At 47.0% G+C, this 25,000-nt stretch overlaps 1 protein-coding gene across 1 annotated transcript in view; it reads left to right on the top strand.

Moving 5' to 3' along the window:
• Positions 1–25,000, top strand: part of LOC115125136 (estrogen-related receptor gamma-like) — a 331,310-nt gene that overhangs the window by 63,346 nt on the left and 242,964 nt on the right. The window lies entirely within an intron of this gene.

The following is a 25,000-nucleotide window of genomic DNA, read 5'->3' as shown; positions in this document are numbered from 1 at the left end:
TGTCATATTGGTAGCACTATCTGTTTAGACTGTGTTTTGCAGTAAGGTTGCCTCTAGATGCTGATCTTGGGTCAGTTCTGGTTAACTTCTGGCTGCAGGGGCAGTATTGAGTAGCTTGGATGAAAGGTGCCCAGAGTAAACGGCCTGCACCTCAGTCTCAGTTGCTAATAGATGCATATTATTATTAGTATTGGATAGAAAACACTCTGAAGTTTCTAAAACTGCTTGAATGATGTATGTGAGTATAACAGAACTCATATGGCAGACAAAAACCTGAGAAGAAATCCAAAACGGAAGTGAGAAATCTGAGGTTCGTCGATTTTCAACCCAGGCCCTATTGAATTCACAGTGGGATATGGATGAAGTTGCACTTCCTAGGGCTTCCACTAGATGTCAACCGTCTTTAGAAACTTGAATGAGGCTTCTACTGTGTTGTGGGGCTGAATAAGAGGGGAATGAGTCAGGTTACTGGCTGAGAGCCATTTCCTGGTCAAGCGCATTCCACATGAAATCGACCTGCGTTCCATTGCTCCTCTACACACAAAGGAAATCTCCTGCCGGTTGGAACTTTATTGAAGATTTATGATAAAACATATCCTGAAGATTGACTCTATACTTAGATTGAAATGTTTCTAAAAACCTGTAAAATTACTTTTTGAAGTATTTGTCTGGAGTTATGCGGGACCTGCACGAGCGTTTGGATTTGTATACCTAAGCCCTGACAAAAGTAGCTACTTGGACATAAATAATGGACATTATCGAACAAATCAAGCATTTGTTGCGGAACTGCGATTCCTGGGAGTGCATTCTGATGAAGATCATCAAAGGTAAGGGAATATTTATAGTTTTTTTAATAGTTAAAAAAAAATCTGACACAGTGGTTGCATTAAGGAGAGGTATATCTATATTTCCATGTCTAACACTTGAATTTTCATCGACATTTATAATGAGTATTTCTGTAATGATGTGGCTCTCTGCAATATCACCTGATGTTTTTGGAGCTAGTGAACGTAACGAGCCAATGTAAACTCAGATTGTTTGATATACTGTAAATATGAACTTTATCAAATAAAACATACATGTATTGTGTAACATGAAGTCCTATGAGTATCATCTGATGAAGATCATCAAAGGTTAGCGATACATTTTTATCTCTATTTGTGCTTTTTGTGACTCCTCTCTTTGGCTGGAAAAATGGTTGAGTTTTTCTGTGGCTTGGTGGTGACCTAACATAATCATATGGTGTGCTTTTTGAAATCATAATAAACATCATAAACATAATAGTTTGTGGTGCTTTTGCTGTAAAAGCCTATTTGAAATCGGACACTGTGGTGTGATTAACAACAATATTACATTTTAAACAGTATAAAATACATGTATGTTTGAGGAATTTTAATTATGACATTTCTGTTGTTTTGAATTTGGCGCCCTGCACTTTCACTGGCTGTTGTCATAACATCCCGTTAACTGGATTGCAGCCATAAGAAGTTTTAAGGTTAGGATTGGAGGAGGGGAAGCCATCGATACATCATCATTCACTGACATGACCGTGTCTGTGTTTTTGTTTGTTTGTGGGGTGTGTGTTGTTAGTGTGTGTGTGTGTGCATATGTCATTTGAACACTGAATGACGAGAGCTTCAACAATGTCTGATGATCAAGTAGTCTGAGTCCTCTCCTCTGTTCCTCTCCTCTAATCCCCTCTTCCCTTTCTCCTCAACTCTCCTTTCTTCCCCTCTCCTGTCCTCTGTACCCTCCTCTCCACCATCTCCTCCCTCCCTCCTCTCCTCAATTCCCTCCCTCCCTCCGTCCCTCTCTCTCCTTCTCCTTTCCTTTCCTCTCCCTCTCCTCCCTCCCTCCTCTACTTCGTCCTCTCCTCCCTCCCTCCTCTCCTCTCCTCTCCTCTCCTCTCCTCTCCTCTCCTATCCTCTGTCTCCTCTTTACTCTCCTCACTCTCTCCTTCTTCTCTCCTTTCCTCCCTCCTCTCCTCTCCTCCCTCCCTCCTCTCCTCAATCCCCTCCCTCCCTCCCTCCCTCCTCTCCTCTCTCTCCTCTCCTCCCTCTCTCCTTTCCTCTCCCCTCTCCTCCCTCCCTCCTCTACTTCGTCCTCTCCTCCCTCCCTCCTCTCCTCCATTTCCTCCCTCCCTCCTCTCCTCTCCTATACTCTTCTCTCCCTTCTCCTCTCCTTTCCCTTCTCCCCTCTCCTCTCCCATCTCCTCCCCCCTCTCTCTATATCTCATTCTCTCTTTTTCTCTCTTTCAATATATACGCATATATCTCTCCTCTCCCTTCTCTCCTCTCATCCTCCTCTCCTCTCATCCCTCTCTGCTCTCCTCTCCTCCTCTCCTCTCCTCCCCTCTCCTCTCACCTCTCCTCTCCTCTCTCTATATCTCACTCTGTCTTTTGCTCTCTCTATATATATATATGTATATACCTCTCCTCTGCCTTGTCTCCCCTCCCATCTCCTTCCTCTCCTCTCATCCCCCTCTCCTCACTCTCCTCCCATCCTCCTCTCCTCTCTCTTCCCTCTTCTTTCCTCTCCTTTCCCTCTCCTCCCTCCCCTCTCTCCTCTCCTCCCTCACTCCCCTCTTATCTCTCCTATCTTCTCCTCTCCCTTCTCCTATCCTTTCCATTCTCACCTCTCTTCTCCTCTCCCCTCTCCTCTCTAATATTTTCTCCTCTCCTCTCTTCTTCTCTCTCTGTCTCTATATATATATATCTTCTCCCTTGTCTCCTCTCCTCTCTCTCTCCTCTCCTCTCTCCTCTCCTCTCCTCTCTCCTCTCTCTCTCCTTCCTTCCTTCCTTCCTTCCTTCCTTCCTTCCTTCCTTCCTTCCTTCCTTCCTTCCTTCCTTCCTTCTTCCTTCCTTCCTTTCCTCCTCTACTCTGTTTTCTCCTCCCTCCCTCCTCTCCTCCATCTCCTCAATCCCTCCTCTCCGCCCCTCACTCTCTCCTCTCTAGACTTTTCCTCTCCTCTCTCCTCTGCTCACCTCTCCCTTATCATCTCTCATCCCATCACTCTCTTCTCTCTTCTCTCCTCTCCTCACCCTTTCCTCCCCCTCCCCCTTCTTCTCTCTTCTCTTCTCCTTTCTTCTCTTCTGCCCTCCCCTCTCCCCTCTCTTCTCTCCTCTCATTTCTCCTCCCCTATACATTTCTTTCTCCTCTGTCCTATCACCTTCTCATCACATCTCCTCTTCCCCCCTCTCTCTATATCTCAATCTCTCTATTTCTCTCACTATCTACAGTTGAAGTCGGAAGTTTACATACACCTTAGCCAAATACATTCAAACTCAGTTTTTCACAATTCCTGACGTTTAATCCGAGTAACAATTCCCAGTCTTAAGTCAGTTAGGATCACCACTTTATTATAAGAATGTGAAATGTCAGAATAATAGTAGAAATAATTATTTATTTCAGCTTTTATTTCTTTCATCACACTCCTAGTTGGTCAGAAGATTACATACACTCAATTAGTATTTGGTAGCATTGCCTTTCAATTGTTTAACTTGGGTCAAATGTTTTGTGTAGCCTTCCACAACCTTCCCACAATAAATTGGGTGAATTTTGGCCCATTCCTCATGACAGAGCTGGTGTAACTGAGTCAGGTTTGTAGGCCTCCTTGCTCACACACACTTTTTCAGTTCTGCCCCACAAATGTTCTATAGGATTGAGGTCAAGGCTTTGTTGACTTTGTTGTCCTCAAGCCATTTTGCCACAACTTTGGAAGTATGCTTGGGGTCATTGTTCATTTGGAAGACCCATTTGTGACCAAGCTTTAACTTCCTGACTGATGTCTTGAGATATTGCTTCAATATATCCACATAATTTTCCACCCTCATAATGCCATCTATTTTGTGAAGTGCACCAGTCCCTCCTGCAGCAAAGCACCCCCACAACATGATGCTGCACCCCCATGCTTCACGGTTGCGATGATGTTCTTCGGCTTGCAAGCCTCCCCCTTTTCCTCCAAACATAATAATGGGCATTATGGCCAAACAGTTCTATATTTGTTTTATTAGAGCAGAGGACGTTTCTCCAAAATGTACGATCTTTGTCCCCATGTGCCGTTGCAAACCGTACTCTGTCGTTTTTATGTTGGTTTTGGAGCAGTGGCTTCTTCCTTGCTGAGTGGCCTTTCAGGTTCTGTCGATATAGGACTTATTTTACTGTGGATATAGATACTTTTGTACCTGTTTCCTCCAGCATCTTCACAAGGTCTTTTGCTGTTGTTCTGGGACTGATTTGCACTTTTCGCACCAAAGTATGTTCATCTCTAGGAGACAGAATGAGTTTCCTTCCGGAGCGCATGGTGTTTATACTTGCGTACTATTGTTTGTACAGATGAACATGGTACCTTCAGGTGTTTGGAAATTGCTCCAAAGGATGAACCAGACTTGTGAAGGTCTACAATTTTTTTCTGAGGTCTTGGCTGATTTCTTTTGATTTTCCCATGATGTCAAGCAAAGAGGCACTGAGTTTGAAGGTAGGCCTTGAAATACATCCACAGGTACACCTCCAGTTGACTCAAATGATGTCAATTAGCCTATGGGAAGCTTCTAAAGCCATTACATAATTTTCTGTAATTTTCCAAGCTGTTTAAAGGCACAATCAAGTTAGTGTATGTAAACTTCAGACCCACTGGAATTGTGATACGGTGAATTATAAATTAAAGAACTTGTCTATTAATACTTTTTGGGAAAACAATTACCTGTGTTATGCATGAAGTAGATGTCCTAACCAACTTGCCAAAACTATAGTTTGTTAATTAACAAGAAATGTGTGGAGTGGTTGAAAAACAAGTTTTAATGACTCCAAACTTAGTGTATGTAAACTTCCGACTTCAACCGTATATATTTCTCTCCTCTCCCTTGTCTCATCTCCTCTCCTTTCACCTCTCTTCTCTTCTCTTCTCTTCTCTTCTCCTATACTCTCCTCTCCTCTCCTCTCCTCCCCTCTCATCTCTTCTTTTATCCTCTCCTCCCTCTCCTCTCATCCTCTCCCCTCTCCTCTCATCCTCTCCCCTCTCCTCTCATCCTCTCCTCTCTCCTCCCTCTTCTCTCTCCTCCCTCTCCTCTCATCCTCCTCTCCTCTCTCCTCTCATCCCTCTCTCCTCTCCTGTTACCAGTCCGTTCACAAACTAGTCTTTGCAGGATCAGGTCTGAAAGGCACTCAGAAACATTATCACCCCTCCACCCTAGAGAACACTCATCCGTCCTTCTCCACCTCCTCCTCCTCTCATCCATCCCTCCATCCATCGATCAACTCTATTCCTGGACTCCTGTTTTCCAGCTCTGATTGGGTTCCCTTCCTTTTGCGCTGGTTTGTGTGTGTGTGTGTGTGTGTGTGTGTCGCCTCTCCTCTCCTATCCTCTCCTATCCTATCCTTTCATATCCTTTGTCTCCTCTCTACTCTCATCCCTCTCTCCTTCCTCTCTCATTTGGTCCCTCTCTCCTCTCCTCCTCTCCTCTCCTCCCTCCCTCCTCTCCTCCATCTCCTGCCTCCCTCCTCTACTCTCCTCTCCCCTTTCTTCTGTCCTTTCCTCTCATCCCCCTCTCCTCTCCCCTCTCCTCTCTCCCCCTCTCATCTCCCCTTTCCTCTCCTCTCCCTTCACCTCTCCTTTCCCTTCTCCCCTCTCCTCTCCCCTCTCCTCCCCTCACTCTGACCTTTCTTTCATCTACTCCTCTCCTCTCCTTCCTCCTCTCCTCCCTCTCTCCTCCCTCTCCTCACTCTCTCCTCTCTTCTCTAACTCCTCACTCTGCTCTCTCTCCTCTCCTTACCCTCTCCTCTCTTCTCTCTTCTCTCTTCTCCTCTCTCCTCTCCTTACCCTCTCCTCTCCCTCTCTTCTCTCCTCTCCTCTCACCTCCCCTAGCCTTTCTTTCTCCTCTGTCCTCTCACCTTTTCATCTCCCCTCCCCTCTCCTCTCTGCCCTCTCTTCTCTCTTCTCTAGTCTGTCCTCTCCTCTCGTCCCTCTCTCCTCTCCTCTCCTCCCTCTCTCCTATCCTCTCTTCTCCTTCCTCTCCCTTCTCCTCTCCCTTCTCCTCTCCTTTCCCTTCTCCCCTCTCCTCTCCCCTTTCCTCTCTCCTCTCTCTCTATATCTCACTCTCTCAGTTTGTGTCTTTCTCCATGTACTGTATATATAATTATATATATATATCTCCTCTCCCTTGTCTTTTCTCCTATCTCCTATCTTCTCTTATCTCCTCTCCTCTGCCCTCTCCTCCCTCTCCTTTCATCCTCCTCTCCCCTCTCTCCTCACTCTGTCCTCTTTTCTCTCTCCTCACTCTCTCCTCTCTCCTCTCCTCACCCTCTCCTCTCTTCTCTTCTCCAATCTCCTCTATTTTTTCCTCTTTTTTCCTCTCCTCCCTCCCTCTCTCCTCTCTTCTCCCCTCTCTTGCCCTCCCCTCTCTCCTCTCTCCTCTCTCCTCTCCTATCCCTTCCTTTCTCCTCTGTCCTCTCACCTTCTCATCTCCTCTCATCTCCCCTCTCTTATCTCCTCTGTCCTCTCCTTTCATCCACCTATCCTCTCCTCTCCCCTCTCCTCCCTCCCCACTCTCATCTCTCCTATCCTCTCCTCTCCCTTCTCCTCTCCTTTCCCTTCTCCCTTGTCTCCTCTCCTCTCCTATCTCCTATCTCCTCTCTTATGTTATCTCCTCTCTCCTCCCTCTCCTCTCATCCTTCTCTCCTCTCTCTTCTCTCCTCGGTCCTCTCCTCTCATCCCTATCTACTCTCCTCTCCCCATTCCTCCCTCCTCCCTCTCTCCCCCTCTCCTCTCCTGTCCTCCCTCACTCCCCTCGTATCTCTTCTATCCCCTCCTCTCCCTTCTCCTCTCCCTTCTCCTATCCTTTCCATTCTTCCCTCTCCTCTCCCCTCTCCTCTCAAATATTTTCTCCTCACTTCTCTCCTCCCCTCTCTCTTTATCTCACACTCTCTTTTTATCACTCTCTCTCTCTATATATATATATCTCCTCTCATATATCCTCTTTTCTCTTATCTCTCCTCTCCTCTCTCTCCTATCATCTGTCTTTCCTCTACTCTCCTCCCTCTCTCCTTCCTCTCTCATCTCCTCCCTCTCTCCTCTTCTCCCTTCCTCCTCTACTCCATCTTCTCCTCACTCCCTCATTTCATTCCTCTCCTCTCCTCTCCTCTCCTCTCCTCTCCTCTCCTCTCCTCTCCTCTCCTCTCCTCTCCTCTCCTCTCCTCTCCTCTCCTCTCCTCTCCTATATCCTCTCTCCTCCATCTCCTCTCATCCTCCTCTCCTCTCTCCTCTCATCCCTCTCTCCTCTCCTCTCCTGTTACCAGTCCATTCACAAACTGGTCGTTGCAGGATCAAGTCTCAAAGGCACTCAGAAATATTATCTCCCCTCCACCCTAGAGAAAACTCATCCCTCCTTCTCCACCTCCTCCTCCTTTCATCCATCCCTCCATCCATCCATCAACTCTATTCCTGGAGCCCTGTTTTCCACCTCTGGTTGGGTTCCCTTCCTTTTGCGCTGGTTTTTGTGTGTGTGTGTGTGTGTGTGTGTGTGTGTGTGTGTGTGTGTGTGTGTGTGTGTGTGTGTGTGTGTGTGTGTGTGTGTGTGTGTGTGTGTGTGTGTGTGTGTGTGTACGTGCATGTATGTGTCTGTGTGTTTTTGACCCCTCCAGCCATGCTTGCATTTCCCTAGAATTGTTAACCTTGAATAGCTGGGTTCCCTATGCTCAGGTATACGTATTCTTTGGGATCAGTGTCCCATCCACTGGACGGTTGAGCTAACGTGGGCTAATGTGATTAGCATGAGTAACATAAGCATTTCCCAGTACATAGACATATCTGATATTGGTGGAAAGCTTACATTCTTGTTACTCTAACTGCACTTTCCAATTTACGGTAGCTATTACAGTGAAATAATACCATGCTATTGTTTGAGGAGAGTGCACAGTTTTGAGCATGAAAAGTTATTAATTAATAAATTAGGCACATTTGGCCACTACTGAACAGAAAAGCAATGGTTGATTGGATCAGTCTAAAACTTTGCACATACACTGCTGCCGTCTAGTGGCCAAAATCTAAATTGCAGTTGGGCTGGAATAATACATTATGGCCTTTCTATTGCATTTCAAAGATGATGGTACAAAAAAATATACAAAAGAACATTTATTTTTTCTTTGTATTATCTTTCACCAGATCTATTGTGTTATATTCTCCTACATTCCTTTCACATTTCCACAAACTTCAAAGTGTTTCCTTTCAAATGGTACCAAAAATATGCATATCCTTGCTTCAGTGCCTGAGTTACAGGCAGTTAGATTTGGTATGTTTATTTTACGTGAAAATGTTTTTTAAAAAAGGGTGGATCCTTTAAGAGGTTGACTCCTAAAACACTAGCTGTGGCTCTTTAGATAACAGTGATCAGCTGTAGTTGTTCGACTATTATTTTATCCAAGATAAACCATTTTCGACTATTTTGTGGGAAATAAATATTCATTGTTGTGCCATAGTCGAATGTCATAATTATCCAGATTTATAACCAAGATTGTAATAAGACTTTTTAGATTGAGGTATAGTCAGTGTTACTATGTCAATCGATTAATTATCATATTTCATGATGAAGAAATAGTTCACGCTGTCTCTGAATAGGAAATCACTTTTCTTAAAAAAAACTCAATTTCCAGTCATTAAGCAGCGCAGAGAGCTTGTTTCTCAGTCAACCTAAACGGCCTAAGTGGTCTGCGTATTGATAATGTATTGGAAATTGTCAATATTTCAAGAAAAGCCTGGTCTCCCTGGTGAGAAGGCTTTGGCTTGCTGCTGAGACTCCCAGCTCCTCAGGTGTCCTCCATTGTGGCTCTTGGCTTACATCAGTTTCCTGGGACTGTATTTTGTGTAGGTGGCGGGACAGGAAACCCAGTCTGTGGTTGGGTCTGAGTGTTGGGTCTGGGTTGAGAGGGGTTGTAACAAGAGATTCTCTGAGAAACCAGTCTGGGAGACACTGGTGAGATGGTGCGAGCTGTGGCAACACACACACTGGCACGCATACACACACACACACACAAACATGTACTAATGCACACATACACATACGTTAATGTGTCATTCACTACCGTCCCATTCTTGAAGCCCATCTCTCTACTGTCCTGTCTCTCCTTCTCTCTCTCATCCTCCTCACAGTCAATATGTTAATGTGTCAGTACCACTAAAGCAACATGTCCCCCTCTGCTTTCCTGTTCCCACCAAAGCTCCAGGCTAAGAAAGGAGCCCTGTCTTCAATTGGCACGGGTCAGGTTAATACATTCTGAATCAGACAGAAGGGGTTATCCTCCTCCTCCCTGACACTCCTTTTCACATCCTTCTCTCTGAGAAGAAAGGAGGGCCCATCTGAAGATGATTGTCTATCAGTCTGGTGAATGGAGGCGATAATGGGGGAGAGGAGGAGGGAATACCCAGAGCTGGTTAGCAGATTGTAATTTCCTGGGTTTGATGTTCCTAATTGTCTCTGATGTGAACAGTCAACTAGCCCCTGGTGATCTGAGAGAGAGAGAGAGAGAGAGAGACTGCATACATGTACCATGCTCACCTTGCCCTCTATCCCAACAATGCAAAGCACCTCCACAATAACCAAAACCTCACCACTTCTACAACCGTATATCCAAAACATCTTCCCCAGACAGCCCCCCCGACACACCATATCTCCTGAAACTCTCTCCACATTTTTTTAACATTTTATAGAACTCAAATTCCACCCTAAGGCGCGCAGAGACCATCCCATTAAATAACAGTAAAGGGTCTGTTATCCCCCCACCTTTGACCCTGTTCCTCCTTGTTAGCCAAATAGCCAACTTTTCCTGAGCAAACAGAAAATTCAACAAAACACATTTGGCCATCTCCTTATTTGAATACCTGTACCCCATTATAAATATCCCAACAGTAAAAACCACGCCCAACCTCTCACACATCCGCCATCGATAAAAGACAGTACTGTGCAGCCGTCTTCATCGACCTTGCCAAGGCTTTCGACTCTGTCAATCACCATATTCTTATCGGCAGACTCAGTAGCCTCTGTTTTTCGGATGACTGCCTTGCCTGGTTCACCAATTACTTTGCAGACAGAGTTCAGTGTGTCAGATCGGAGGGCATGCTGTCCGGTCCTCTGGCAGTCTCTATGGGGGTGCCACAGGGTTCAATTCTCGGGCCGACTCTTTTCTCTGTATATATCAATGATGTTGCTCTTGCTGCGGGCGATTCCCTGATCCACCTCTACACAGACGAGACCATTCTATATACTTTCGGCCCGTCATTGGACACTGTGCTATCTAACCTCCAAACGAGCTTCAATGCCATACAACACTCCTTCCGTGGCCTCCAACTGCTCTTAAACACTAGTAAAACCAAATGCATGCTTTTCAACCGATCGCTGCCTGCACCCGCATGCCCGACTAGCATCACCACCCTGGATGGTTCCGACCTTGAATATGTGGACATCTATAAGTACCTAGGTGTCTGGCTAGACTGCAAACTCTCCTTCCAGACTCATATCAAACATCTCCAATCGAAAATCAAACCAAGAGTTTACTTTCTATTTCGCAACAAAGCCTCCTTCACTCACGCCGCCAAGCTTACCCTAGTAAAACTGACTATCCTACCGATCCTCGACTTCGGCGATGTCATCTACAAAATTGCTTCCAACACTCTACTCAGCAAACTGGATGCAGTTTAACACAGTGCCATTCGTTTTGTCACTAAAGCACCTTACACCACCCACCACTGCGACTTGTATGCTCTAGTCGGCTGGCCCTCGCTACATATTCGTCGCCAGACCCACTGGCTCCAGGTCATCTACAAGTCCATGCTAGGTAAAGCTCCGCCTTATCTCAGTTCACTGGTCACGATGGCAACACCCATCCGTAGCACGCGCTCCAGCAGGTGTATCTCACTGATCATCCCTAAAGCCAACACCTCATTTGGCCGCCTTTCGTTCCAGTACTCTGCTGCCTGTGACTGGAACGAATTGCAAAAATCGCTGAAGTTGGAGACTTTTATCTCCCTCACCATGTAACAATACAGAGGCGGATGCAAGATGCAAGCAACGATGGTTTAATGAATATAGGTTACAGCAGCAACAGGACAGACAGACTGTACTCAGACGGAATCCGACCCAGGGACTAGGGCACATCCTCCTATGTGAGCGTGCTGAGAAACCCAGGGGAGAGTGTCCGGATGGGTAGGAAGGAGCACAGCAGATAATCCACACAAGGGCGGCGAGAGATGAGTACGGACACACGATACAACCTCAGGGAAGTAACAACGATCTGACAACAAGAAACACTGGTTACAGAACATATAAAGGGAAGATAAGTGATTCCAGCTGGCGCAGACAATCAGGCCGAGATTGGGAACCACGCCCACACAAACACGGAGAGAGAGAGAGAGAGAGAGAGAGAGAGAGAGAGAGAGAGAAAAGGAGGCAGTGGATTCATGAACCGTGACAATACCCCCCCCCTAGGAACGCCTCTTGGCGTTCCCAGGCGAATTTACCTGTCGATTGAAATCATCGATAAGGGAGTGATCCAGAATGTCCCTAGCAGGTACCCAACTTCTCTCCTCCGGGCCGTAACCCTCCCAGTCCACCAGGTACTGGAATCCGCGTCCCCTCCTTCTAGAGTCCAAAATACGATTGACAGAAAAGGTGGGTTCCCCATCAACAAGTCGTGGCGGCGGGGGAACCGGGACCGGTGGGTTAATGCGTGCCTGAAACACAGGTTTTATTTTAGACACATGAAAGGTAGGATGAATTCTCCTATACGCCGGAGGAAGCTGGAGCCGGACCGCCACCGGACTAATGATCCTGGTGACTTTGAACGGGCCGATAAATTTGGGGGCAAGCTTGTTCGAAACGGATCGGAGTGGAATGTTCTTAGTAGAAAGCCACACTCTTTGGCCAACGACGTATACCGGAGGCTTCGACCGGTGGCGATCGGCCTTAGTCTTGGTGCGCGCCCCCACCCGGAGAAGAGTCTCACGGGCTCTGCTCCATGCGTGACGGCACCTCTGGATGAAAGCGTGAGCGGAGGGAACAGACACCTCGGACTCCGTACTGGGAAAGATAGGTGGCTGGTAACCTAAACTACACTCAAACGGAGAGAGACCCGTGGCTGCCACTGGCAACGAATTGTGAGCGTACTCAACCATAGAGAGTTGTTGACTCCAGGAAGAGGGATTCTTAGAAACCAAACATCGCAACACTCTCTCCAAATCTTGGTTGGCCCTCTCCGCTTGACCGTTGCTCTGGGGATGAAACCCTGAAGACAGGCTGACACTCGCTCCCAGTAACCTACAAAACTCTTGCCAAAACTTGGACACAAATTGGGGCCCCCTGTCAGAAACTACGTCCATCGGCAGACCATGTAAGCGAAAGACGTGATCCACGACAGTTACCGCTGTCTCCTTGGCAGATGGTAATTTAGGCAAGGGAATAAAATGAGCCGCCTTCGAGAACCGGTCCACCACGGTCAAAACAACCGTCTTGCCCTGGGAGGCGGGAGGGCGGTAACAAAATCTAGCGCGATGTGGGACCAGGGTCTCGAAGGGACCGACAGCGGTTGGAGTAACCCATCTGGGGGTCGATTAGAAGTCTTCCCAGTGGCACAAACCGAGCAAGCCAAGACAAAACTGTGAATGTCACGAGCCATCAGTGGCCACCAAAAGCGTTGCTTAACCAAAAGCTAGTGCGACTGACTCCTGGATGACACGCTACGTTGGAGCAATGCCCCCACCGAATAACATCGGACCGACACCCCTCCGGCACAAACAACCGATTAGGCGGGCAACCGGGCGGAGGCGTTACCCCTTCTAAGGCCGTTTTGACCCTCGATTCAACCTCCCATGTGAGTGTGGAGACCACTAGGGTCCCGGGTAGGATGCACTCGGGAGTGGATGGGCGTTCGGAATGGTCAAAAATGCGAGAAAGGGAATCGGGTTTGACATTCTTGGAACCCGGGCGATACGAGAGAGAGAAGTCAAAACGTCCGAAAAAGAGTGCCCACCGCGCCTGCCTGGAGTTGTGTCGCTTGGCGGTTCTGATATATTCCAAATTTTTGTGATCAGTCCAAACTATAAAAGGTACCCCCGAACCCTCTAACCAATGGCGCCACTCCTCCAGTGCTAACTTCACTGCCAACAACTCTCTGTTGCCAATGTCGTAGTTGCGTTCCGCAGGTGATAACCGATGGGAAAGGAACGCGCAAGGGTGCATCTTGTCGTCAGAAGAGGAACGTTGGGAAAGTACCGCACCTACCCCCACCTCTGAAGCGTCCACCTCCACCACGAACTGACGCGAGGGATCGGGAGCTATGAGGATGGGAGCCGAAACAAAGCGGCTCTTGAGTTTGACGAATGCAGCCTCGGCTGTATCGGACCACCTGAACGTCACTCTGGGGAGGTTAAGGCGGTAAGAGGAGCGACTATCTGGCTAAAGTTGCGAACGAAACGCCGGTAGAAATTGGCGAATCCCAGAAACCTCTGTAGGGCCTTACGGGAATCTGGGCTTGGCCAATCCACCACAGCCTTAACCTTGTCAGGATCCATGCGAATACCTTCAGTCGAGACGATGTAACCTAGGAATGGAACGGATTGTGCATGAAAAATGCATTTCTCCGCCTTGACAAAAAGTCCATTCTCCAACAACCTCTGAAGCACTCGTCTGACGTGCTGAACGTGTTCCTGGAGAGAAGAAGAAAAATCAGTATGTCATCCAGGTAAACATATATGAACTGATCAATCATATCTCTCAGCACGTCATTTACGAGTGCCTGGAAAACCGCTGGGGAGTTGGATAGCCCAAAAGGCATGACCAAATATTCGAAGTGCCCTCTGGGGGTGTTAAACGCGGTCTTCCATTCGTCCCCCCCCCTTATGCGAACCAAATGATATGCATTACGTAAATCCAACTTAGTGAATACGGATGCTCCCTGTAACCTTTCAAAGGCTGAGGACATCAACGGTAAGGGATAGGTATTTTTCACTGTGATGTTATTCAACCCACGGTAATCAATGCAAGGACGCAGAGATCCGTCCTTCTTCTCCACAAAGAAGAACCCCGCCCCCGCTGGAGAAGAGGAAGGACAAATGAATCCAGATGCCAGAGAACCAGAGATGTATCTCTCCATAGCCTCCCTCTCAGGAACAGAGAGTGAATATAACTTGCCTTTAGGCGGAGACTCACCTGGCAATAATTCTATTGCACAGTCATAGGGACGATGCGGAGGAAGAGAAGCAGCACGGGACTTACTGAACACCTCCTTCAGGTCGAGGTATTCAACGGGCACGTTAGACAAATCCACCGCCTCCTCTAGAAACACAGAATCAGACACAGACGAACAAGCAGACACTAAACAGGACTCAAGACATTTGTTACTCCACATGGATATAGAATTATGACCCCAGTCAACTCTGGGGTTGTGTTGGGTGAGCCAAGGGTGGCCGAGAACTAATGGTGCAAGGGGTGAGTCCATAAGTAGAAATGATAGTGTCTCAGTGTGATTGCCAGAAGTGATGAGTGTGATAGGTTCAGTGGTGTGAGAAATGTTGGGTAGTTCTTGACCATTGAGAGCGTTGACGGATATCTTGTGCGTGAGTGAGGTGATAGGAATCTGGAGTTTGTGAGCGAGCTTGAAGTCCATGAAATTACCCTCTGCTCCTGAGTCCAGTAAGGCTTGGGTGTCGTGCGTGTGGTTGGCCCATCTTAGTCTTACCGGGAGGAGAGTAGATGATGAGGTCTTCTCTGTGGTGACACCACCCGATAGTAGCCTCATTCTTACTACCGGGCCTAATCTTTTACCGGGCAGGAGTGGATAAAGTGGCCCGCTCTACCACAGTAGAGACAGAGTCCTTGGGATCTCCGCCTCTCCCTCTCTTCCCGGGAGAGGTGAGCTCTCCCCAGCTGCATGGGTTCGTGAGCGGAGGTTGAACTGGCCGTGTTCCCGCCGCTGGCATGCCAGCCCTCCGTGTCGTTATACGGTCTGTTAGGGCATGCTCGGCGGCCAACACGACTCAGACGAGCGTCGACCCTCAAGGCTAGTTCCACTAGTCCATTTAAACTCCTGGGAAGGTCCAGAACATAAATCTCCTTCTGGATCCGGTCCTCCAGCCCATGCAGGAACATGTCCCACTGCGCCTCCTCGTTCCACTGACACTCTGCGGCCAGAGTGCGGAATTGGATGGAGTATTCCGATACTGAACGGTCTCCTTGGCGAAGGTCAGCGAGTAGTCTGGCCGCCTCCCTACCCGCCACGGCCCGATCGAAGACCCTTCTCATCTCCTCGGAGAGTGTCTGGAAAGAGGTGCAGCATGGGTCCTGGTTCGCCCACACCGCCGTTCCCCAAAGAGCCGCTTTGCCTGATAGCAGTGTGAGTACGAATGCTACCTTAGACTGTTCACGGTTGAAGGTCCGTGGCTGCAACGAGAAATGCATGGAACATCTCGTAAGAAAAGCTCTGCAATAGTCAGGATCACCTGAATAACCCTCTGGTGTCGGTAGCCGTGGCTCTAGCTGGTGAATCCGGCTCTGGCGGGGCGGGTTGAACTGCCGGTGTAGGTGGCGCAGCGAGACCCCTCAGATGTTGTAATTGTTGGGTCAGCTGGGATACCTGCGTCGCGATGGCTTGTACTTCCCGACCTGTGGTGGAGATGTTCTCCTCTTGTTGATCCATTCTCGTGATACTACGGGAAATGAATTCAGTCAGACTCGTTGAACTCGCTGCATCCATGGTCTGGTCAGATCGTTCTGTAACAATACAGAGGCGGATGCAAGATGCAAGCAACGATGGTTTAATGAATATAGGTTACAGCAGCAACAGGACAGACAGACTGTACTCAGACGGAATCCGACCCAGGGACTAGGGCACATCCTCCTATGTGAGCGTGCTGAGAAACCCAGGGGAGAGTGTCCGGATGGGTAGGAAGGAGCACAGCAGATAATCCACACAAGGGCGGCGAGAGATGAGTACGGACACACGACACAACCTCAGGGAAGTAACAACGATCTGACAACAAGAAACACTGGTTACAGAACATATAAAGGGAAGATAAGTGATTCCAGCTGGCGCAGACAATCAGGCCGAGATTGGGAACCACGCCCACACAAACACGGGAGAGAGAGAGAGAGAGAGAGAGAGAGAGAGAGAGAGAAAAGGAGGCAGTGGATTCATGAACCGTGACACACCAACTTTAAACATCAGCTATCTGAGCAGCTAACCGATCGCTGCAGCTGTACATAGTCTATTGGTAAATAGCCCACCCATTTTCACCTACCTCATCCCCATACTGTTTTTATTTATTTACTTTTCTGCTCTTTTGCACACCAATATCTCTACCTGTACATGACCATCTGATCATTCATCACTCCAGTGTTAATCTGCAAAATTGTAATTATTCGCCTACCTCCTCATGCCTTTTGCACACATTGTATATAGACTCCCCTTTTTTTCTACTGTGTTATTGACTTGTTAATTGTTTACTCCATGTGTAACTCTGTGTTGTCTGTTCACACTGCTATGCTTTATCTTGGCCAGGTCGCAGTTGCAAATGAGAACTTGTTCTCAACTAGCCTACCTGGTTAAATAAAGATGAAATACATAAAACACAGACATTCCAACGGAGACATTAATGGCATTAACCTGGCACACACAGAAAACACATGAATCACAGTTTCTCTAAAAACACAGAAAGGACACCCCTGCCAGACTCCCGGTTCAATTCATGCCAACCAGCTGTTAGTGGCCAGGACCACTGGAGGTCCCCTGACCTCTTTGGTACTGGGGGTTTGTAGAGCCCCCTCCATCTAAAACCCACCATACTCTCCTCCCACATACTCCCTGCCACTGATGTGCCTTCACTCCTGTTAGGCTCCTAATGTTCCTTACCTTAATGCAGAGGTTGTAGAGGGCTTTACCTCCCACCCCTTCAAACTCCCCCAGGTTCAGAGTGTTAAAATCTAACAAGTCCTCCAGACCCCCTTGCCAGTCCCCAGTCTCTGCCGACGCAGGAGCTTCCAGGGTTTTCCACCATTCCTCTCCCAGCAGTCTCAGGTCACCCAGCCTTGGTAAACCCACTGCCATCAGTTGCCTCTGCAGGGTGGCCAACTGAACCGATCTCAAAGGGATGGCTGGGTTGTGGAAGATAGGCTCCTCCCACATCCACAGCCCAGGCTCCACCCCCCTTCTCGTGTGGGCTTTTGAAGCTCCCAGGCCCTCAGCACTGCAGAGTAAAAATCTGAGAGACTTGCTGTACTCAGCCTCTCCATCCTCATGAGGAACAGCTGCCGGTGCAACCCTAATCAGCCAGCTCCCCTCAGCAGCACGCATTTTGGTTCTCTCCAGCCAACATCAGTATGGTACAACATTCTCTGCACCGCCTTTAGTAAAAAAGCAGCCACCCTGCTCTCCAGTTCCACCAGGCCCTGTCCTCCTTCCTGGATGGTCATGTACAACACTGCTGCCTTCAGCCAGTGATGGCCCGAACAGAAAAAGTCCACCAGCTTGCGTTGCAGGTCTGCGAGCAGACCGGCGGGGGATTGAGGACAGACAGTTTATGCCACAGGGAAGATGCCACCAGGTTGTTGATTATCAGCACCCTCACTCTATTATGACACTTGGGAAAGGAGCCACCTTCACCTGGCCAGTATTGACACCACTGCTTGTGACAGCCCCTCCCAGTATTTCCTGACCCACCTCTCCGAGCCCAGGTACACCCCCATCATTTTAAGCCCTTAACAACCCCACTGCAACCCCCCTGGAAGCAGAGTAGGGGCCCTATCCCACCATGCCCCACATAACAGAGCTTTGCTCTTGCCCCAGTTTACCTTAGCTCACGAAGCTCCCTTGTACACCTTCAGACTGGTCTCTAGTGCCTGCATATCCTGACCATCCCTGACGTCACAGAAACATCATCTGCATATGCTGACACTGCTATGCCTGTCAACACACCCATACCCGTCCAGCACACTTCCTGCATTCTCCTGCATAGCAGGCCCAAAAAAAGCATATTGGCTAGTGTATATAACTGCCCCGATAGAGGGCATCCTTGTCTAATGCCCCGTCTCAACCAGACTGGCCTACTGAGCCCCCCTCCCCCCTTGATCATACCTGACACCCCAGCATACAACATCTTCACACAAGTCAAAAACCTTTCCCCAAACCCAAAAACAGACATCACATTAAACAGATATTCATGGTCCACTCTATCAAAAGCATTCTCTTGATCTAAAAATAACAGTCCAAAGTTCTCATTAGAACCTCTCGACAAGTCCAACATGTCCCTGATTAAGAACAAGTTGTCTGTGATTGAGCATCCCGGTACACAATATGTCTGGTCCCTAGAGTCCAGATGGGACTTCAGTCTGTTAGAGAGGACTTTGGCAAATATATTGTCTTCCGCACAGATCAATGCCACAGGCCTCCAGTTCTTAACTTCTTACGTTATAGGGGATGCTTGCGTCCACTTGGCCAAAAGCCAGGGAAATGCAGCGCGGCAATTTCAAATAAAATTATATAAAAATAAAACTTTCATTAAATCACAAATGTAAGATACTAAATTAAAGCTACACTCGTTGTGAATCCAGCCAAATGTCAGATTTTAAAAAGGCTTTTCGGCCTTTCATTGTAGCTGGGGATTTTAACAAAGCTAATCTGAAAACAAGACTCCCTAAATTTTACCAGCATATCGATTGCGCAACCAGGGGTGGTAAAACCTTGGATCATTGTTACTCTAACTTCCGCGACGCATATAAGGCCCTGCCCCGCCCCCCTTTCGGAAAAGCTGACCACGACTCCATTTTGCTGATCCCTGCCTACAGGCAGAAACTAAAACAAGAGGCTCCCACGCTGAGGTCTGTCCAACGCCGGTCAGACCAAGCTGACTCCACACTCCAAGACTGCTTCCATCACGTGGACTGGGACATGTTTCGTATTGCGTCAGATGGAAATATTGACGAATACGCTGATTCGGTGTGCGAGTTCATTAGAACGTGCGTCGAAGATGTCGTTCCCATAGCAACGATAAAAACATTCCCAAACCAGAAACCGTGGATTGATGGCAGCATTCGCGTGAAACTGAAAGCGCGAACCACTGCTTTTAATCAGGGCAAGGTGTCTGGTAATATGTCCGAATATAAACAATGCAGCTATTCCCTCCGCAAGGCTATTAAACAAGCTAAGCGTCAGTACAGAGACAAAGTGGAATCTCAATTCAATGGCTCAGACACAAGAGGCATGTGGCAGGGTCTACAGTCAATCACGGAGTACAAGAAGAAACCCAGCCCAGTCACGGACCAGGATGTCTTGCTCCCAGGCAGACTAAATAACTTTTTGCCCGCTTTGAGGACAATACATTGCCACTGACACGGCCTGCAACGAAAACATGCGGTCTCTCCTTCACTGCAGCCGAGGTGAGTAAGACATTTAAACGTGTTAACCCTCGCAAGGCTGCAGGCCCAGACGGCATCCCCAGCCGCGCCCTCAGAGCATGCGCAGACCAGCTGGCCGGTGTGTTTACGGACATATTCAATCAATCCCTATACCAGTCTGCTGTTCCCACATGCTTCAAGAGGGCCACCATTGTTCCTGTTCCCAAGAAAGCTAAGGTAACTGAGCTAAACGACTACCACCCCGTAGCACTCACTTCCGTCATCATGAAGTGCTTTGAGAGACTAGTCAAGGACCATATCACCTCCACCCTACCTGACACCCTAGACCCACTCCAATTTGCTTAACGCCCAAATAGGTCCACAGACGATGCAATCTCAACCACACTGCACACTGCCCTAACCCACCTGGACAAGAGGAATACCTATGTGAGAATGCTGTTCATCGACTACAGCTCGGCATTCAACACCATAGTACCCTCCAAGCTCGTCATCAAGCTCGAGACCCTGGGTCTCGACCCCGCCCTGTGCAACTGGGTTCTGGACTTCCTGACGGGCCGCCCCCAGGTGGTGAGGGTAGGCAACAACATCTCCTCCCCGCTGATCCTCAACACGGGGCCCCACAAGGGTGCGTTCTGAGCCCTCTCCTGTACTCCCTGTTCACCCACGACTGCGTGGCCATGCACGCCTCCAACTCAATCATCAAGTTTGCGGACGACACAACAGTGGTAGGCTTGATTACCAACAACGACGAGACGGCCTACAGGGAGGAGGTGAGGGCCCTCGGAGTGTGGTGTCAGGAAAATAACCTCACACTCAACGTCAACAAAACTAAGGAGATGATTGTGGACTTCAGGAAACAGCAGAGGGAACACCCCCTATCCACATCGATGGATCAGTAGTGGAGAGGGTAGCAAGTTTTAAGTTCCTCGGCATACACATCACAGACAAACTGAATTGGTCCACTCACACTCACAGCGTCGTGAAGAAGGCGCAGCAGCGCCTCTTCAACCTCAGGAGGCTGAAGAAATTCGGCTTGTCACCAAAAGCACTCACAAACTTCTACAGATGCACAATCGAGAGCATCCTGGCGGGCTGTATCACCGCCTGGTACGGCAACTGCTCCGCCCTCAACCGTAAGGCTCTCCAGAGGGTAGTGAGGTCTGCACAACGCATCACCGGGGGCAAACTACCTGCCCTCCAGGACACCTACACCACCCGATGTTACAGGAAGGCCATAAAGATCATCAAGGACATCAACCACCCGAACCACTGCCTGTTCACCCCGCTATCATCCAGAAGGCGAGGTCAGTACAGGTGCATCAAAGCTGGGACCGAGAGACTGAAAAACAGCTTCTATCTCAAGGCCATCAGACTGTTAAACAGCCACCACTAACATTGAGTGGCTGCTGCCAACACACTGTCATTGACACTGACCCAACTCCAGCCACTTTAATAATGGGAAATTATGTAAATATATCACTAGCCACTTTAAACAATGCTACCTTATATAATGTTACTTACCCTACATTATTCATCTCATATGCATATGTACATACTGTACTCTAGATCATCGACTGCATTCTTATGTCACTAGCCACTTTAACTATGCCACTTTGTTTACTTTGTCTACATACTCATCTCATATGTATATACTGTACTCGATACCATCTACTGTATGCTGCTCTGTACCATCACTCATTCATATATCCTTATGTACATATTCCTTATCCCCTTACACTGTGTATAAGACAGTAGTTTTGGAATTGTTAGTTAGATTACTTGTTGGTTATCACTGCATTGTCGGAACTAGAAGCACAAGCATTTCGCTACACTCGCATTAACATCTGCTAACCATGTGTATGTGACAAATAAAATTTGATTTGATTTGATTTGATTTGAAGCTATTATCTGATGATAGCACAACAGTAAACAAAGAGGGTAGCATATTTCAACCCTGCAGGAGCTACACAAAACGCAGAAATAAAATATAAAACATGCCTTACCTTTGACGAGCTTCTTTTGTTGGCACTCCAATATGTCCCATAAACATCACAATTGGTCCTTTTGTTCGATTAATTCCATCCATATATATCCAAAATGTAAATTTATTTGGCGCGTTTGATCCAGAAAAAAACAGCTTCCAAATTGCACAACGTCACTGCAAAATGTTTCAAAAGTTGCCTGTAAACTTTGCCAAAACATTTCCAACTACTTTTGTAATACAACTTTAGGTATTTTAAAACGTTAATAATCGATCAAATTGAAGACGGGTCTATCTGTGTTCAATACAGGAAGACAACAAACCAAGCTACTTTTCAAGTCTTGCGCAACTCTCAACAGTGTTACGCAGTTCCTAGATGGCCTTACTTCTTCATTGCACAAAGGAATAACCTCAACCAAATTTCAAAGACTGGTGACATCCAGTGGAAGCGGTAGGAACTGAAAACAAGTTCCTAAGAAATATCGTTTCCCAATGAGAAATCACTGAACAGACAGAAAACAATTCTGAACGGTTAGTCCTTGGGGTTTTGCCTGCTACATAAGTTCTGTTATACTCACAGACATGATTCAAACAGTTTTAGAAACTTTGGGGTTTTCTATCCAAATCTACTAATAATATGCATATCTTATATTCTTGGCGCTATTTATCCAAAAGTGAAAATGCTGCCCCCTATACCTTAAGAAGTTAAGTTCACACAAGTCCTCTTTTTTGGGCAGGAGAGCTCATCGGCAACTCTACAACCCCAACACATTCACTCAACACACACAATTAGCCGTCCAGTCCAATTATTCCCCAGAATCTTTTATAAAACGCCACTGGGAGCACGGCCGGGGGACATCAGGGTTACGGCCTCTGCCAGGTCATGGGACAACAGAGGAACATCCATTTCACCCCTCTGTGCCAGAGAGAGCTTAGGGAGTTCTTCAACCAAGACTTGAGCACACATAGGATCACACAGTTCTGCTCTATACAACTCAGTATAAAACTCCACATTCCGCTCCCCACCACAGAGGTCAAACGCCCAGACAATGCATACCTACCCTTGGCTTCACTTCTTACAAGTGCTCCCTTTGCTTTAACCTGGAAAAAACGACCCAGGTCCATACGTAATTCAGCTAAAGTAGCCTGGAGGCCTACATTGCCTTGCCCCACCATCTCTACATCCATCTCACTAGTACAACGCTCGAGTTGGACTCAATACTCTCCTAGCCTCTGAGGATGAGATAGCTGTATATTGTTGACAGAAAAGCCGAATTTGGACTTTCCCCACATCACACCATTGACTCAGAGACTCATACTCCTCTCTTTGCTGCCACCTTTCCCCAACATTTGGGAAACCTGAGCAAAAAGTAGCATCTTGTAAGAGCTTTACATTGAACTTCCAGTAGGATGCATGCTGAGGCCCTGGTGAGATAGACAGCCGAGACATGGTTATGTGGTGATCTGAAAAACCCACCAGGAGAATGGTAGCGCCCAACAGCCTATTGCTCTGATTCCTGGACATGTATAAATGATCAAGTCGGGCTGCTCTCACCCTAGTCACAAAAACCTTCACCCATGTATAGTGTTGTGTCGGGATATTTAGTCCTCTAAACATCCACTAGGTCGAACTGATTAATGATATCCCTTTAAATCTTCTTACGGCTGAAATCCCGTTAACGGGATCGATTTGACAACAGCGACTGAAAGTGCAGGGCGCCAAATTCAAACAACAGAAATCTCATAATCAAAATTCCTCAAACATACAAGTATTACACACTATTTTAAAGATAAACTTGTTGTTAATCCCACCACAGTGTCCGATTTCAAAAAGCACACCATATGATTATGTTAGATCAGCCAGCACTTAGTCAGACATCCAGTTAAAGAGAGGAATCACAAAAAGCAGAAATAGAGATCAAATTAATCACTAACCTTTGATGATCTTCATCAGATGACACTCATAGGACTTCATGTTACATAATACATGTATGTTTTGTTCGATAAAGTTCATATTTATATCCAAAAATCTCAGTTTACATTGGCGCATTATGTTCAGTAATGTTTTGCTTCCAAAACATCCGTTGACTTTGCACAGAGCCACATCAATTTACAGAAATACTCATCATAAATGTTGATGAAAATACAAGTGTTATACATGGAATTAAAGATATACTTCTCCTTAATGCAACCGGTGTGTCAGATTTTAAAAAAGCTTTACGGAAAAGGCACACCATGCAATAATCTGAGTACAGCGCTCAGAGACCAAAACAAGCCATACAGATACCCGCCATGTTGTGGAGTCAACAGAAGTCAGAAATAGCATTATAAATATTCACTTACCTTTGATGATCTTCATCAGAATGCACTCCCAGGAATCCCAGTTCCACAATAAATGTTTGTTTTGTTTGATAAAGTCCATCATTTATGTCCAAATTCCTCCTTTTTGTTTGCGCGTTGAATTCACAAATCCAAATTCACAAGTGACAGACACTTAGTTCAGACGACAGTTCCATTAAAGTTTGTAGAAACATGTCAAACGATGTATAGAATCAATCTTTAGGATGTTTTTATCATAAATCTTCAATAATATTCCAACCGAACAATTCCTTTGTCTTTAGAAAGAAACTAACCCTCACAGGCGCACGCGTGACTGAGCTCATGGCATTCTGCCAGACACCTGATTCAAACAGCTCTCATTCTCTCCCCCTCACAGTAGAAGCCTGAAACAAGGTTCTAAAGACTGTTGACATCTAGTGGAAGCCTTAGGAAGTGCAATCGGATCAAATTTTACACTGTATATTGGATAGGCAAAGACTTGAAAACCTACAAACCTCAGATTTCCCACTTCCTGGTGGATTCTTTCTCAGGTTTTTGCCTGCCATATGAGTTATGTTATACTCACAGACATCATTCAAACAGTTTTAGAAACTGTGGATTGTTTTCTATCCAAATCTACTAATGATATGTATATCTTAGCTTCTGGGCCTGAGGAGCAGGCAGTTTACTCTGGGCACCTTATTCATCCAAGCTACCCCATACTGCCACCCAGCCATAATACGTTTTAACACTGACCCTGAATGTGGCTCCTCCCCATTTCTGTCATCCGTAAAATCCATTGTACAGTTCTAGTCTCCGCCGACCACCAGTGTCTCCTCAGGCGCTACCTGTGAGAGCTCCTGTCTAAGACACCCAAATAGAACCCCCCCACCCTCTCTCCCTGTGTTAGGTGCATACACATTTATAAAGACCAATCCCATGTTGTTCATTTCTACTTTTACAACAAGCAGCCTACCCTTACACACCTCCTTTGAGGAGCACATTTTTACAGACAGACCCGGTACAAAAAGGACTGCCACACCTACACTAACATTTGTCCCATGGCTCAACACACTTGCCCCTTTCCACCAGAGCCTCCAATCGATATCATTCACCACATCACTATACATCTCCTGCAGAAACAACACCTGTACTTTTTTTGTTTTACATATTCACCCAACACCCTCCTCTTTCCCGCATCTCTGGCTCCATTTATACTACGCGAGCCTACCCAAAGAGTCTCCATAAGAAGTGGGAGAAAAGCCAGCAAGGAAAGAGACCAATAGCAAAACTTAAAAAGCCCCAGTGC

The sequence above is a fragment of the Oncorhynchus nerka genome, linkage group LG18, assembly GCF_034236695.1.
Source record: "Oncorhynchus nerka isolate Pitt River linkage group LG18, Oner_Uvic_2.0, whole genome shotgun sequence".
Taxonomy (NCBI): domain Eukaryota; kingdom Metazoa; phylum Chordata; class Actinopteri; order Salmoniformes; family Salmonidae; genus Oncorhynchus; species Oncorhynchus nerka.
Note: the sequence above shows the minus strand (reverse complement) of the source record. Positions and strands in the feature narration are given on the sequence as shown.